The 14,641-nt window shown below is 36.3% G+C and overlaps 1 long non-coding RNA gene across 1 annotated transcript; it reads right to left on the reverse strand.

Moving 5' to 3' along the window:
* Positions 1–253: 253 nt before the first annotated feature.
* LOC113929668 lies at positions 254–14,195 on the reverse strand. The gene is made up of 3 exons (XR_003522284.1): positions 14,136–14,195; positions 13,240–13,332; positions 254–610 (listed from the first exon to the last, which is right to left on the reverse strand). It is a non-coding gene; the product is annotated as an uncharacterized LOC113929668 (long non-coding RNA).
* Between the last annotated feature and the right edge of the window lie 446 nt (positions 14,196–14,641).

The following is a 14,641-nucleotide window of genomic DNA, read 5'->3' on the forward strand; positions in this document are numbered from 1 at the left end:
GTATTTTCCTTACAGATCGTATCCTGTTTTTAATGATAAAAATATTAGTTTATTTACCTTGATAATTACTAATTCAAAAGTGCAACTTTCAAGTACATCACAACAATATAAATTCAGTTTTATAGAATTTATGAAATTATCTCTGCTAAGGGACGTCTGGGGTGCCTTAGTCGGTTAAGCATCTGCCTTTGGCTCATTGGGTGTAGAGATTACTTAAAAATAAAATCTTAAAAAAATAAAACCAAAACATCAAGAGAAAGCAGTTTAGACTGGGTAGAAAATAGGAAGATGATTGGGCAGAATGCCCAATAAGGTTGAATAGTTACTCAAATTTTATTTTTTTAGTCAAATTTTATTTTTATGTTGTTTTCCTAAAGCTTAATTGCTTCATTTAAATGCTTGGCTCTTTGATGGTTTGGAAATCTGTTCAGAAGTGACCTGGAAATCTTCGGTGTGCACTTGCATATTCATTATCTTGTGTTCCTTGCCAGCACCAGGAGGCAGAACCAATATTATTTTTCTTTTCTGAGGATGAAGAAGTTCTCACATAGTTGGTCAAGGCTTCTTCCACACTGAGGTGTTTCAAACAGGTATATGGAATGTTCACTCGCTGAATACAATACAATAAGGATTCTGTTTACAGCAAATATTTTCAGTGTATACATGGTATTTCACAAAAAGTCATGTGATTCTGACAGATTTTTGGTTCTCTTAAGAAGGATATCAAGGAACATCTAAAGCTTTTATCCACCATCGCGAAACAAAATTGTCACTAAGAACTAGATTATAAATCCTTTGAAAGCAAAGAACATTTCATTTTCTCTCTCATATCTCTTCATCAGCCTAGACCACTGATGAACATAAAATAGATGTTCAGTGCCCTTGCTGGTTGAGTAATTGACAGCAGCTTCCAAATGGGCTTATCTGTTCCAATTTAAAATGGGTTTTATTAAAATTTACTATCTGGGTAATGTTAATTTATGTTACTTCAAAGAGTACGATCTGTACTTTACATTTCTGCTGGTTAGTAAGTTTTCCAAAGTTGTTTAGCAAAATGAATATGATGTACAGTGAACCACAAAAATCAGAAAAGTCACTAACAAACTTTATTTTGTTTATTATTTTATCAGTTTACTCCTGATGTTCCAGAATTAAATGAATCTCAGTTATGTTTGTTTTTGAATCCTGGATTTTATTTGGAAGAGGTGATCATTCTCACTAAGAATTTATTCTGCTCTCAACTTATATTAGTATAAAATGTGCATTTGGAGTCTCTCCATCAGGAAACACAGCAAACATCTCACCAGAAAAACAGCCCAGAAACGAAGATGTTTGAGGCTCACTGATCTGTAAATACAAAATTAATCATGTTCTGCTACTCATTCTACTCTCATGTGATTTTTAGCTTGTGTAGCATACTTGAATATTTATACCTTTGTCTATAAAACAGAAATACTACTTCCTGAACAATTACAGGGAATAACCAAGAAAATAAATTTTAATACTAAAATATGTGTGTGTATAGATGTAATGGGTCATGATTGATGACAAAAAGAAATCACGCACCAAATTGTATGTGGCATGTTATTGGGCACTATAAAGAATTAAATTAAAATTAGAGCCTTAGAAATACTCCTTTAATTCTCTTCAAAATTAGGTAAAAAGCTTTCTATATAAAATTTTAAACTATGCAGTCTTAAATATTTAATAAAATAACAAGTACATCATATCAAGTAAACAGTAAGAGTCTTGCTAGCCATCTTAGCTTGGTAAACAAGGCTCCCAGAATTACTGAACAATCTAGTTTTTAATCTTTCCAAATACACACAGCTGTTGTGTTTAAGAGTGACAAGTTACCATTATGGCCTAATTACTGGTGCTTGCTCCAGACATATGCGAAATATTTACAGTGTAATAAAAGAATCCACAGAACCCAAATGTTTGGTAGAGTTAAATTCTATAGCCCTCTCTTTTATTTTTATTTTTTTATTTTAGGGGAAATGTAATTATCATATGGTCAGCATCAGAGAAGTAAAAATTACAGTTCCTAAACCTGCTTTGTTTAAATGTGTTTACAGATATTCTTTCTTTGTGAATTTGGAAACCATCCCTTTCAACCCCGTACCTGCAACACACACGTACATTTGAACAGATTTTGCTATTGATAAATACATGGGGGGGGCACCTGGGTGGCTCAGTTGTTAAGCCTCTGCCTTTGGCTCAGGTTGTGATCCTGGGGTCCTGGGATCGAGCCCTGCGTGGGGCTCCCAGCTCAGCGGGAAATCTGCTTCTCCCTCTGCCACTCCCCCTGCTTGTGTTCCCTCTCTCACTGTCTCTCTCTATGAAATGGATAAATAAAATCTTTGGGAAAAAAAATAAAAAAGAAAAATACAGGGAAAGGAAGTCCAACACAGTTAAAGCAGCATGAGATATTTCAAAATATTTAGGGTAGCCAATAAATATCATCAAGTTTTCTTAGAAAGTGGTTCTTCTAAGTTCTTTCTGCTTTGTTGAGCTATCATTTGGTGGGCCTATGAAAACTGCTAACGCCTTGTAGGATATCTTAGAGTCGTCTACAGGTGTTTTAGGATGTATATCTTGAGTATTAAAGGTATTGGTATTTGATATCTTCAATTAAAATAGGCAGAAAAGATTGACAGTCCTGAGTAAGCATCAGCAATTGATCAAAGAGTGTATCTGGGCCAGACGTAGAATCAGCAGACTGATCCTAGTCCCCAGTGCATTCGATTTGGCCCAAAGGGGCCATATCTTTATCTGGACTTAAAATTTATAAACTATGGAATAGTAGGATTAATAGTTGTTCATCTCATTTCATAGGATTGCTGTGGTTCTTGTTTTACTTTACTGTTATTTTCCAAACCTTGAGAGAAGTATTTTTATATGCCCCAAATTCTGAAGTGTTCATAATTGGCATTATAATCGGTATATTACATTTTTTCCCATAACATTAAATTTATTTCAGGCAGACACATTGAGCTATTTAGATTGAGGCTATTTTGGGTGATTAAAACAGTTTGGCTTTGCCAGTGACCATGAGTTTCAACTTAGTTTCTTGCCAGTTTTTAACCACACAAACTGTATTCTTTTTTTCTCCCTTTTTCTTCTTTTTCTTGTGCTTAAAGGAAGTATGGATTTGTAATTAGCTTGACCTAATTAGGTTTGACTCCTCTTTCACCAGGACTCTTTCGTCCATTGGCCACATTGCCAGCTCAGCTTCACTGCCACCATACTGGTCTAGTCTTCTATCTGGGCAATTATAATAATGTTCTAACTGGTCTGCCTACTTTCATGCTTGCTTCCTATAGTCTGTTTCCCACATGAAAGTGATTCTTCTAAAATAATAAGATAAATTGTGTCCCTTTAATGCTCAAAATCCTCCAGTGACTTCCCATTTCATTCCTTCCAAAGTTCATTGGCCTATAAGGCCCTACGTGAGCTGAACTCCCTACCTTTCCGAGCCCTTCTCCTGTTTTCCCTCTCTCTCATTCTATTGCAGATCCCTTGGCCTCTTTGAAATTCCTCAAACTCACCAAGGAATGAATACCCTTTTGCATGTGCTGTTCTTTTTGCCTTCTGAATGTTGTTCTCCCAGATATTTTCATGTCATTCTCCTTTACTTCCTTCAGGCTTTGGCTCAAATGTCTTCTTTTTAGGAAACCTTTTCTTACCATCTTCTGTAAATAGCAAAACCTACTTGCCTTTTTATTTTTTTTTATTACTTTTCTCGATAGCACTTATGTTCAGTGAATATATTATACAGTTGACCATTGAACAACATGGGTTTGAACTATGTGAGTCCACTCATACATGGATTTTTTTTTGTAAGTATAATGTAGTACTATAAATATATTTTCTCTTATGATTTTCTTAATCTTTTCTCTATTAAAAGAATATAGTATGTAACCCATATAAAATATGTATTAGTTGACTCTTTATGTTATTGGTAAGGAATCTGGTCAACCATAGGCTATTAGTAGTTAAGTTTTTCGGCGGGGGGGGGGGGTCAAAGTTATACTCAGATTTTCAACTCCATTTGGGGTTGGGGCCTTTAAGCCCACATTGTTCAAGGGTCAGCTGTATTACTGGTGGGAATTCAAAATGATACAACCATTCTGGAAAGTAGCTTGTAGTTTCTTAAAAGCTAAACACATACTTTATCATACAACCCAGGCATTTGCTTTTAGATATTTTCCTAGGAGAAATGAATACTGCACAGAAATTTATTCAGAAATATCCATGGCAGCTTTACTCATAACAGCCCCTGTATGGATACTATCCAAATGTCCATCAATAGGCAAATGGATCAACAAGTGGTGTTATATCCATAAAATGGAATACTACTCAGGAGGAAAGAAAGAACTAGTTATAGATACATACAACAACATTGATGAACCTCAAAAGGTTTACACTAAATAAAAAAGCCAGACCCCAAAAGAATATATACTGTTTACAGAATATTCTTGGAAAAGTAAAACTAATCTATCATGATAGAAAGAGCAGTTGCCTGAGTTTGGGAGTAGAGGGAGAACTGACTAAAAAAGGGCATTAGGGAGGCTTTGGTTCGGGGGAAGGTGTTGGGATATTCACTAAGTATATACATTTGTTAAGATTGTACACTTAGAATGGGTACATTTTATTATATATAAAGCTATAATTCAATATAGCATTTTTCAAAGATTTTATTTATTTATTTTAGAGAGCACGAGCAAAGGAAGGGGCAGAGGGAGAGGGAGAGAATATCAAGCAGACTCTGTGCCGAGCCTGATGTGGGGTTCGATCCCATGATCCTGAGATCATTACCTGAGTTGAAACCAAAAGTAGGACACTCAACCAACTGAGCCACCCAGGCACCCCTAGAGTTTTTTAAAAGGTGGCTTCTTAAGAAAAAGAATGTAACCCATGCCTGAAAATAGTTTTTTTAAATTAAAAATCTTAGAGAAGGGTGAAATCTTAGGGCACACCATTGAAAAATCTGATGGTTTTCTTTAGACCCAACTCCACTATGTGTTACAACTCAAAATGTCTGGTAAAAGCATCCTGGTTAGTATGATAAGAAAGATTAAGAAGTCACCATGAAATCAAAACTCTGTGATTTCTGTAAAGCTTATGAGCTAGTGCAGAAGCTCTGGCCCTCATGAACATAAAGTAGTGTCCTAGAGATGCCATCATCCCCAAAAAATAAAACTCAGAGGACTGGGGAGGTGGTGAAAGGGGGTGATGCTAATACCAGTCTGGCTCCTTTGCTGGGGACTCTTGTTATCTGGTTCTGTATTTATCCAGTGCTGTATTTAGAAAAGATTAAATCAAAACTATGAAATTAAAACATGATGAGTGATTAAAAGCAGCAAGAGAAAAACAACTTGTTATATACAAGGGAACCTCTTCCTTCCCCATAAGGCTGTCAGCAAATTTCTTAGCAGAAACTTTTTAAGGTCCAAAGGGAGTGGCATGATATATTTAGGTGCTGAAAGGAAAAAATTCCAACCAAGAATACTTTACCCAGCAAGGTTATCATTCAGAACTGAAGGAGAGATAGAGTTTCCCAGACAAGAAAAAGCTAAAGGAGTTCGTCACCACTAAGCCAGCCTTACAACAAATGTTAAAGGGAATTGTTTAAGCTGGAAGGAAAGGGCACTAATTTGCAATAAGAAGACATATGAAAGTAAAAATCTCACTGATAAATGTAAATATATAGAAAAGATAGTGGATTAATCATTTAAAAAGCTAGTATGAAGGCTAAAATAGTAAAAACTATAACTACAATAAATACTTAAGGGATATACAGAATAAAAAGATGTAAAATGTGACATCAAACACAAAATTGGGGGTGGGGGCAGTAAAAATGCAGAGTTTTAAAATGTGTTCAGACTTAACTTGTATCATCTTAAAATAGATGGTTATACAAATAGGCTGTTATATGTGAGCTTCATGATGCCACAAAGAGAAAACCTACAGTAGACACATAAAAGATAAAGGAATCCGAGTATAATATTACATAAAGTCATCAAGGCATAAGGGAAGAAAGGAACAAAGAAGAATTACAAAACAGCCACAAGATTGAATCAGTAATTAAAAACCTCCCAACAAACTGAAGTCCAGGAAGAGACAGCTTCACTCATGACACCAAACATTCCAAAATTTTAATACCAATTCTTCTACTTTACAAGGCCAGCATTACGCTCATGCCAAAACCCGTCAAAGACACTACAGAAAAGAAAACTACAGACCAGTGTTCTTGATGAACATAGATGAAAAAATCTTCAACAAAATACAAGCAAACTGAATTCAACATTACATTGAAAGAATCATTCACCACGATTGAGTGTGATTTATTCCAGGGATGCTAGAATGGTTCACAATCTGCACATCAGTAACTGTGATACACCACATTAAAAATGTGAAGGAATAAAAATGATCTCAGATGCAGAAAAAGTAGTTGACAAAATTCATACTTTTAGATTAAAAAAAAAAAAAAAACTTCACAAAGGTATAGATGGAGCATACCTCAGCACAGTAGAGGCCCTATATGAGGAGACCACAGCTAACGCTCAGTAGTGGAAAGCTAAAAGCTTTTCTTTTAAGATTTTATTTATTTATTTTAGAGCACAAGTTGGGGGAGGGAGGACAAGCAGACTCTGCGCTCACTGCGGAGCTCAATGTGGGGCTCAATCCCAGGACCCCAAGATCACGACCTGAGCCAAAGTCAAGAGTCAGAAGCTTAACCAACTGAGCCACCAAGGCATCCCTAAAAGCTTTTAAGATCAGAACAAGACAGGGGGGCCCCTGGGTGGCTCAGATGGTTAAGCGTCTGCCTTCGGCTCAGGTCATGATCCCAGGGTCCTGGGATCGAGTCCCGCATCGGGCTCCCTGCTCCTTGGGAGCCTGCTTCTCCCTCTGCTTCTCTCTCTCTCTCTCTCTCTCTCTCTCTCTCTCCCTCTGTCTCTCATGAATAAATAAATAAAATCTTTAAAAAAAAAAAAAAAAAAGAACAAGACAGGGATACGCAACATAGTACTGGAAGTCCTAACCAGAGCAGTTAAGCAGGAAAAGAAATAAAAGACATCCAAATTGGAAAGGAAAAAGTAAAACTGTCACTATTCATGAACAACACGATTTTATTGAAAACCTTACAGACTCCACCAAAACTCTGGTTAAAAGTAATAAATCAATTCAGTTAAGTTCAGGGTACAAAATCAATATACAAAACCTGTTGCATTTTTATATACTAACAAACTATCAGAGAAATTAAGTCTTGTTGATATGTGGGATTTCAGAAACAAAACAGAGGATCATAGGGGAAGAGAGGAAAAAATAAAACAATGAAACCAGAGAGGGAGACAAACCATAAGAGACTTTTTTTTTTTTTTTTAAGATTTTTATTTGTCAGGGAGAGAGAGAGAGCACAAGCAGGGGGAGCAGCAGGCAGAGGGAGAGGGAGAAGCAGGCTTCCCGTGGAGCAGGGAGCCTGATGCGGGACTCGATACCAGGACCCTGGGATCATGACCTGAGCCAAAGGCAGATGCTTAACTGACAGAGCCACCCAGGCATCCCCCATAAGAGACTCTTAAGCATAGGAAACAAACTGAGGGTTGCTGGAGGGGAGAGGGGTGGAGGGTTGGGGTAACTGGGTGATGGGCATTAAGGAGGGCGTGTGATGTAATAAGCATTGGGTGTTATATAAGGACTGATGGATCACTGACCTCTACCTCTGAAACCAATAATTCATCATATGTTAATTGAATTTAAATAAAAATAAAGAAGTTTTTAAAAAAGAGAAGCTAAGAAAATAATCCCATTTATAATTGCATTAAAAAAGAATAAAATACCTAGGAATAAATTTAATCAAAGAGGTGAAAGACCTGTACACTGAATACTAAGACATTGATGAAAGAAATTAAAAAAGACAAATAAACAGAAACATACTCCATGCTCATGGATTAGAAGAATTAATATTGTTAAAATGCCCATATTACTCAAAGCAATCTGCAGTTTAAACAAAATCCCTATCAAAATACCAACATTTTTCACAGAACTAGAACAAAAAATCCTAAATTCTAAAATGTGTATGGAAACACAAAGTATTGAAAATAGCCAAAGCAATTGTGACAAAAATAACAAAGAGGCATCATGCACCCTGATTTCAAATTATGTTATAAAGCTGTAGTAATCAAAACAGCATGGTATTGGCATAAAAACAGACACATGAATCATTGGAACAGAATAAAGAGCCCCAAAATAAACCCATGCATATGTGGTCAATTAATTTATAACAAAGGAGGCAAGAATGTTCCATGGGAAAGGGCAGTTTCTTCAATAAATGGTGTTGGGAAAACTGGACAACCACATGCAAAAGAATAAAACTATATCACTAACACCATACACAAAAATTAACTCAAAATAGATCAAAGACTAAAATGTGAGACCTGAAACCATGAGACTCCTAGAAGAAATATAGGGGGTAAGTTCTTGACATTGGTCTTGGTGATGATTTTTGGGACCTGACTCCAAAGGCAAAAGAAACAAAAGCAAAAATAAACAAATGGCACTACATCAAACTAGAAAGCCTCTGCACAGCAAAGGGAACTATCAACAAAATGAAAAGGCTACCTACTAAGTGAGAGAAGATATTTGCAAATTACATATCCGATACAGGGTTAATATCCTTACCAAAAAACAAACAGACTGATTAAAAAATGGGTAGAGGATCTGAGTAGACATTTTTCCAAAGAAGAAGATGGCTGACAAGCATATGAAAAGATGCTTAACATCACTCTTGATCAGAGAAATGCAAATCAGAACCATAATGAGATACACATTACACCTGTCAAAATGGCTATTATTAAAAAGACAAGAAATAACAAGTGTTGGCAAGGATGTAGAGAAAAGAGAACCCTTGTGCACTCTTGATGGAAATGTAAAGTGTTGCAGCTGCTATAGAATACAATATGGAGGTTCCTTGAAATACTAAAAATAGAACTACCATATGATCAAGTAATTCCACTTCTGGGTATTTATCCAAAAATAAAAACAAAAACACCAATTCAATAAAATATGTGCACCCCTTTGTTCATTGTAGCATTATTTGCAATAGTCAATATTTAGAAACAACCCAAGTGTCTGTCAATGGATGAATGGATAAAAAGATGTGGTGCACATATATATATAGTGGAATACTACCCTGTCGTAAAGAAGAATGAAATTCTGCCATTTGTGACAACATGGATGGACCCTGAGTGTATCATGTCAGGTGAAATAAGTCAGAGAAAGACCAGTACCATATGATTTCACTTATATGTGGAACATAATAAAGCAAAAAAAACAAACTTCATAGATTGGGACGGGTATGAGCGAATTGGGTAAGGGGATCATGAGGTACCAACTTCTAGTTGATAAGTCACGAGGATGTAATGTACAGCATTGTGACTATAGTCGGTAATGTATTGCATACTTGAAAGTTGCTGAATAAATCTAGAAGGTTCTCATCATAAGAAAAAAAAACATGTAACTATGGTGACAGATGATAACTAGACCTATTGTAGTGATCATTTTATAATATATACAAATATTGAACCATTATGCTATGCCCCTGAAATTAATACAATGGTGTATATGTCAATTGTACTTCAATTAAAAAACATTAAAAAAAAAAAACCATGATGAGTGACAGTTTGTGAGAGACAACAGCTGTGGCATTAGATTTTCATCATGTCAGGCCTGAGATCTGTATTTCAGGGCACTTTTTTCCATTGGCACTGATCCTGAAGGACAACAGTTGTCCTTCTGTTAGCTATTTGCTAACCCACCTGTTGCCTCCATGGGCTAAAAGATTAACAGGGTTGCAATGGGAAGTGAGCCATTTCAGAGATCTGGGTTGATTAAGGCCTTCATATAGCATTTACCTTCAGATGTTTAAACAAAACATTATCTGGTGTTATCAGCAAAAATAATAGTATATGTTGTTATTCCCATTCTAGATAAAGAAAACCCTTCAAATTATAATGTCTGCTTCAAATGTATACCCACAATTAAAGAGAGAATAGATATCTACTTTTTTCAGTTATATAAAAATATAGTTTTTGTACTAACTATACCTAATATATAGTCAAATACTAAAGAATTCAAGGCAAAAGGGAATTTATATAATTTTTCCCTTTTTGATAAATAGAATAATTTAATAGTCATGAAACCATCTTCTTCAAATAAAGTTATTGGTAAATGGTTAAATATCAATATTTGGATAAATTAACTGTGGTACATCCATATAATAGAATATTATGAGCAATGAAAAGGAACAAACTCATAAGATGCAAGAAAATGGATGAATCTTATATGCATTAAGCCATTTAAATGAAAGAAGCCAAATTCAAAATGCTGTCCTCCCTGATTTATATGGCAATCTGGAGAGGGGAAAAATAGAGAGGAAAGAGATCAGTCGTTGCCAGAGGTTTGGGGGAGATTAGGATCTGACTTCAAATGAGTTTGTGGGGAACTTGAGGAGTGATGAAATTTCTTTTATTTGCTTGTGGTTATATGACTATATATGTTTGTCAAAATTTACAGAATTTTGCACTGAGAAGACTAAAAATTACCGCATATAAATTATACCTTAATTTTATTTATTTATTTTTAAAGATTTATTTATTTGACAGAGAGAGAGAGACACAGCAGGAGAGGGAACACAAGCAGGCGGAGTGGGAGAGGGAGAAGCAGACTTCTGGCTGAGCAGGGAGCCCAATGCAGGGCTTGATCCCAGGACCCTGGGTCATGACCTGAGCAGAAGGCAGACACTTAATGACTGAGCCACCCAGGCACCCCAAATTATACCTTAATTTTAAAAAATAAAAAATTCAATATTGTTATAGAACTGTTTCCCCCCAAAATAGGTGTTTTAATGTGAAGGAGCTATTTGTCATTACAGGTATTGCAGATCTAAAAATCCTCATTAGACTATAAATGTACAAAATGAGTCATCAGGCTGTACTGTTAATAGAAATTGAACTGTGTGAACAGCAATATTTTAGTAAGAATATAAGCCTTATGAAGAGTTGTAGATATTGTGAGTTTTTTTTGCACTTTTGTGTTCAGGTATATTAAGCGTAAGAGGTATTGTATATTTGAATTTTGCTCTTTTACGTTTGAGAAATTAAGACACTTGATTGAAAGAAAACCAGGAATTCTCTACTAGTAGATTATTCACGTTCAGTTTTGGAATGCTCTATGCGTATTTTTCTAATACAACTTCATAAATGGTCAAAAGTGGATTGTTTAGCTTGTGCATATATACTAGTTCTCCAGCCTGAGAATATATTCACACATCTCTTTATTCATTATTTTATTGTAATCTAACATTCTTATTAGTAATTTTTCTACATAAGGAGCTCTTTGGTAATATTCATAGGGGTGGCATTTGGTACAGTATCTGGAAGAAGAAATCAAGAAGGAAGTACTCCTTTTCACTTTCCTATTTACGCTAATTTCACTATCACTTTTGGAGTCACTCAGGGTTAAAACCTGGTTGTTGTTTTTCACTCCGTCTTCTTCCTTCTCCCCACGCACAGGCATTTGCCAGGTCATGAGGCTCCTACCTCTGCTTGTCTTATAAAGTTACCTCTTCCCCAAGTCACTAGTAACTTGGTGGTGCTCCAAACCGGTTGTGTACATAAGCCAGGAAGGTATTAGAAAAAGAAATATAGATACCTAGGCCCAGTCTAGAGGTGCTGAATCAGAATCCCTAAGTAGAATCCAGGGATCTGTACTTTTTTTTTATAAATAATTTTTTTTTAAAGATTTTATTTATTTGAGAGAGAGAGCACAAGCGGGGTGAGAGGCAGAGGGGGAAGCAGTCTCCCCGCTGAGCAGGGAGCCCAACACGGGGGTCCATCCCAGGACTGTGGGATCGTGACCTGAGCCAAAGGCAGATGCTTAATGACTGAGTCCCCCGGGTACCCCAGGGATCTGTATTTTTTGACAGCTTCCTAGGAAAATGCAGAAAGCTGCCTAATTACAGTACCTAGATAACATCTGTTCTCAAAACTGAGAGATTAAGGAAGGGTAATGTGAGAAGTGGAGCTAAGACATCCAGGTCCTCCAGAGAATACCAAGCCACAGTGGGCCATGTTTCCCCTTTCCCCCCTTCTGGCCCCCTAGTTCAAAACATCTGACAATTAGGCTTTTATCCCAATCCAAAACAAAAGCACAAACAAGATATTTATCCAGAGGCACTGAAAACACTGCCTGGGGGAAACATTGGCAACCTAGTAGCACAGCGGGTTCCTGATGCCCTAACACAAAATTATTCTGGAATTTAAGGACTCAGAAGCTTATGTCTCCTAAACTGATGCCTTTCTGATGCCTCTTTCTAAATATAAAAACACAACCAAGATCCCTAGACATTTGAAGAAAGCCTGCAAAATAAAATAAATGTAGCAGGAAATACATATAAGCATGGCATAAGGAAATACAAATAATTTAGGGAACAAAGAATTCTTAAACAAACAAAAAGTCCTAATAAGTTTATCAGAGAAATTGAAGCAGATAAGATGTTGTAATAAAAGAATAATCAGACACTAAGTAAGAATCCTGGGAAACTGAATACATACTTCCCAATATGAAAATATAAATAGAAGGATAAGAAGATAAAATTAAGGAAATTGCTGAAAATATAGTGCAAAGAATCAAGAAAACAAGATAGAAGAAGAGCTATCAGAAAAAGAGTTGTCCTAGAAATCCAGGATCTAATTAATAGCACTTCCAGAAGGAGAGGTCAGAGAAAATGGAGAAAGGAAATATTTAGAGAGCTAAAGGAAGCCTTGAGTTCTCAGATGGAAAGTTTCTGCTAAGTGATAGATAGAATAAATGAAAAAAATGCCTACAACTAGAAACAACACTGAAAGTACAGAAAGCTTAGAATAGAGAGAAGAAATTTAAGGTGGATGAAAAGGAAATAAAGGATTAAGACTCAGGCTTTTATCTGATTTTTCATCTGCAGTACCGGGAGAAGACAATGGAGGAACGCTGTCAAACCTTTGCAAGAAAGTGATTTTCAACCAAGAATTCTATACCCAGCTTAAATATCAGTTAAATGTAAAAGCGGAATAAAAACATTTTCAGGAACGTAAGAATTAGTCCATTTATTTCCCAGGTCCCCTCTCTTTAAAAGATACTGGAGAGTGGAGGGAGAATGTTAGGAACAAGGAGATTTGGAAAACGGTCTCTGACCTGGGGGTGCAAGGTGAGCAGTCTCTGTGATAGTTGTGCTCCAGGCCTGCAGTGTGGTCGGTTCGGAGGCTGGAGGCAGCAGGGACTGGGGATCTAGAAAAAGAAGTTTCCATGGACCAGGTAGTATGTTTGAAAATGTTGGAAGAAATTATGGGAGATAATGGGGAAAAAAAAGAGAAAGACCATTAAAAACTTTATGAAAAACAGAGTGTAGAAAAAGACATATAATCACAACTATACTACATTTGCTGCCATGAAGACTATTCACATAGTCTTAGCAATACCATTGTTGTTGTTGTTTTTATTTCAGTGTTAAACCTTTAGACAAACCCCTGAACAGTTGAGATATATATAAAAATGTTACCAATCCCAGTAAGGTAAAAAGGGAAACATTCCTATGACAGAATTTAACAGCTACAAAGAGAAAGAAAGTGAGGAGAATGGGAAGGAGCATATATCCCCTTTTAACAAAGTAGATATACATACTGTCACTGATCTTAAAAAAATCTTCTGAGGCTTAAAGATTAAAAGTCATAGGTGGATTTAAGAGAGCTAAATCTTCACCGATCATAAGCAGGAAATCAATGGATAATAAATATCGTTCCAGGCATGTAATATGCAATTGATAAATGTCACTTCTTTATCTTGATCAGAAACATTAAAGAGGGGCACCTGGGTGGTGCAGTTGGTGGAGCGTTGGACTCTTGGTTTTGGCTCAGGTTCTGATCTCAGGCTCATGAGATTGAGTCCTGAGTAAGGCTCGAGCTCAGCATGGAGTCTACGTAAGACTTTTATCTGCCTCTCCTTCTGCCCCTTCCCACAATCCCCTCCCTGTGCTCAAGTGGGCAAAGTTCTCTCTCTCAGATAAATCTTTAAAAAGAACATTAAACAAGTACATTTAAGGGGCGCCTGGGTGTCTCAGTCAGTTAAGTGTCTGACTCTTGATTTCGGCTCAGGTCATGATCTCATGGTCATGGGATGGAGCCCCCCTTCTCGTTCTGCATTCAGCCAGGAGTCTGCTTGAGCAGGTCCGCTCTTTCTCTCTCAAATAAATAAGTAAATCTTAAAAAAAAAAAAAAAAGAATTACATGTAAGTACAAAGTCCTCACTATGAATTACATTAAGTAAGTCCTCACTATGACATTCATGATTCACTATAATTTCAAAACAGCTACAGTTTTGGGTTTACTCTTCCTTATATGTCAGAAGATAAAATTAAGGAAATTAATGTGAAGGGAGATTGAGGAGAATAAGGAGTATGGATTTGGAGAAGCTGATAGACCTTGATCAAATTAAATTTTATCAGTAGAGTTCAAAAGACACACATTTTAGTGTTGGCCAGGATGAAGTCTTTAGGCTAATCTTTGCTTGAAAAGAAAAGATCACATTTAGTCTGGCACAA

Source organism: Zalophus californianus, chromosome 5 (genome assembly GCF_009762305.2).
Source record: "Zalophus californianus isolate mZalCal1 chromosome 5, mZalCal1.pri.v2, whole genome shotgun sequence".
NCBI classification, from domain to species: Eukaryota; Metazoa; Chordata; class Mammalia; order Carnivora; family Otariidae; genus Zalophus; species Zalophus californianus.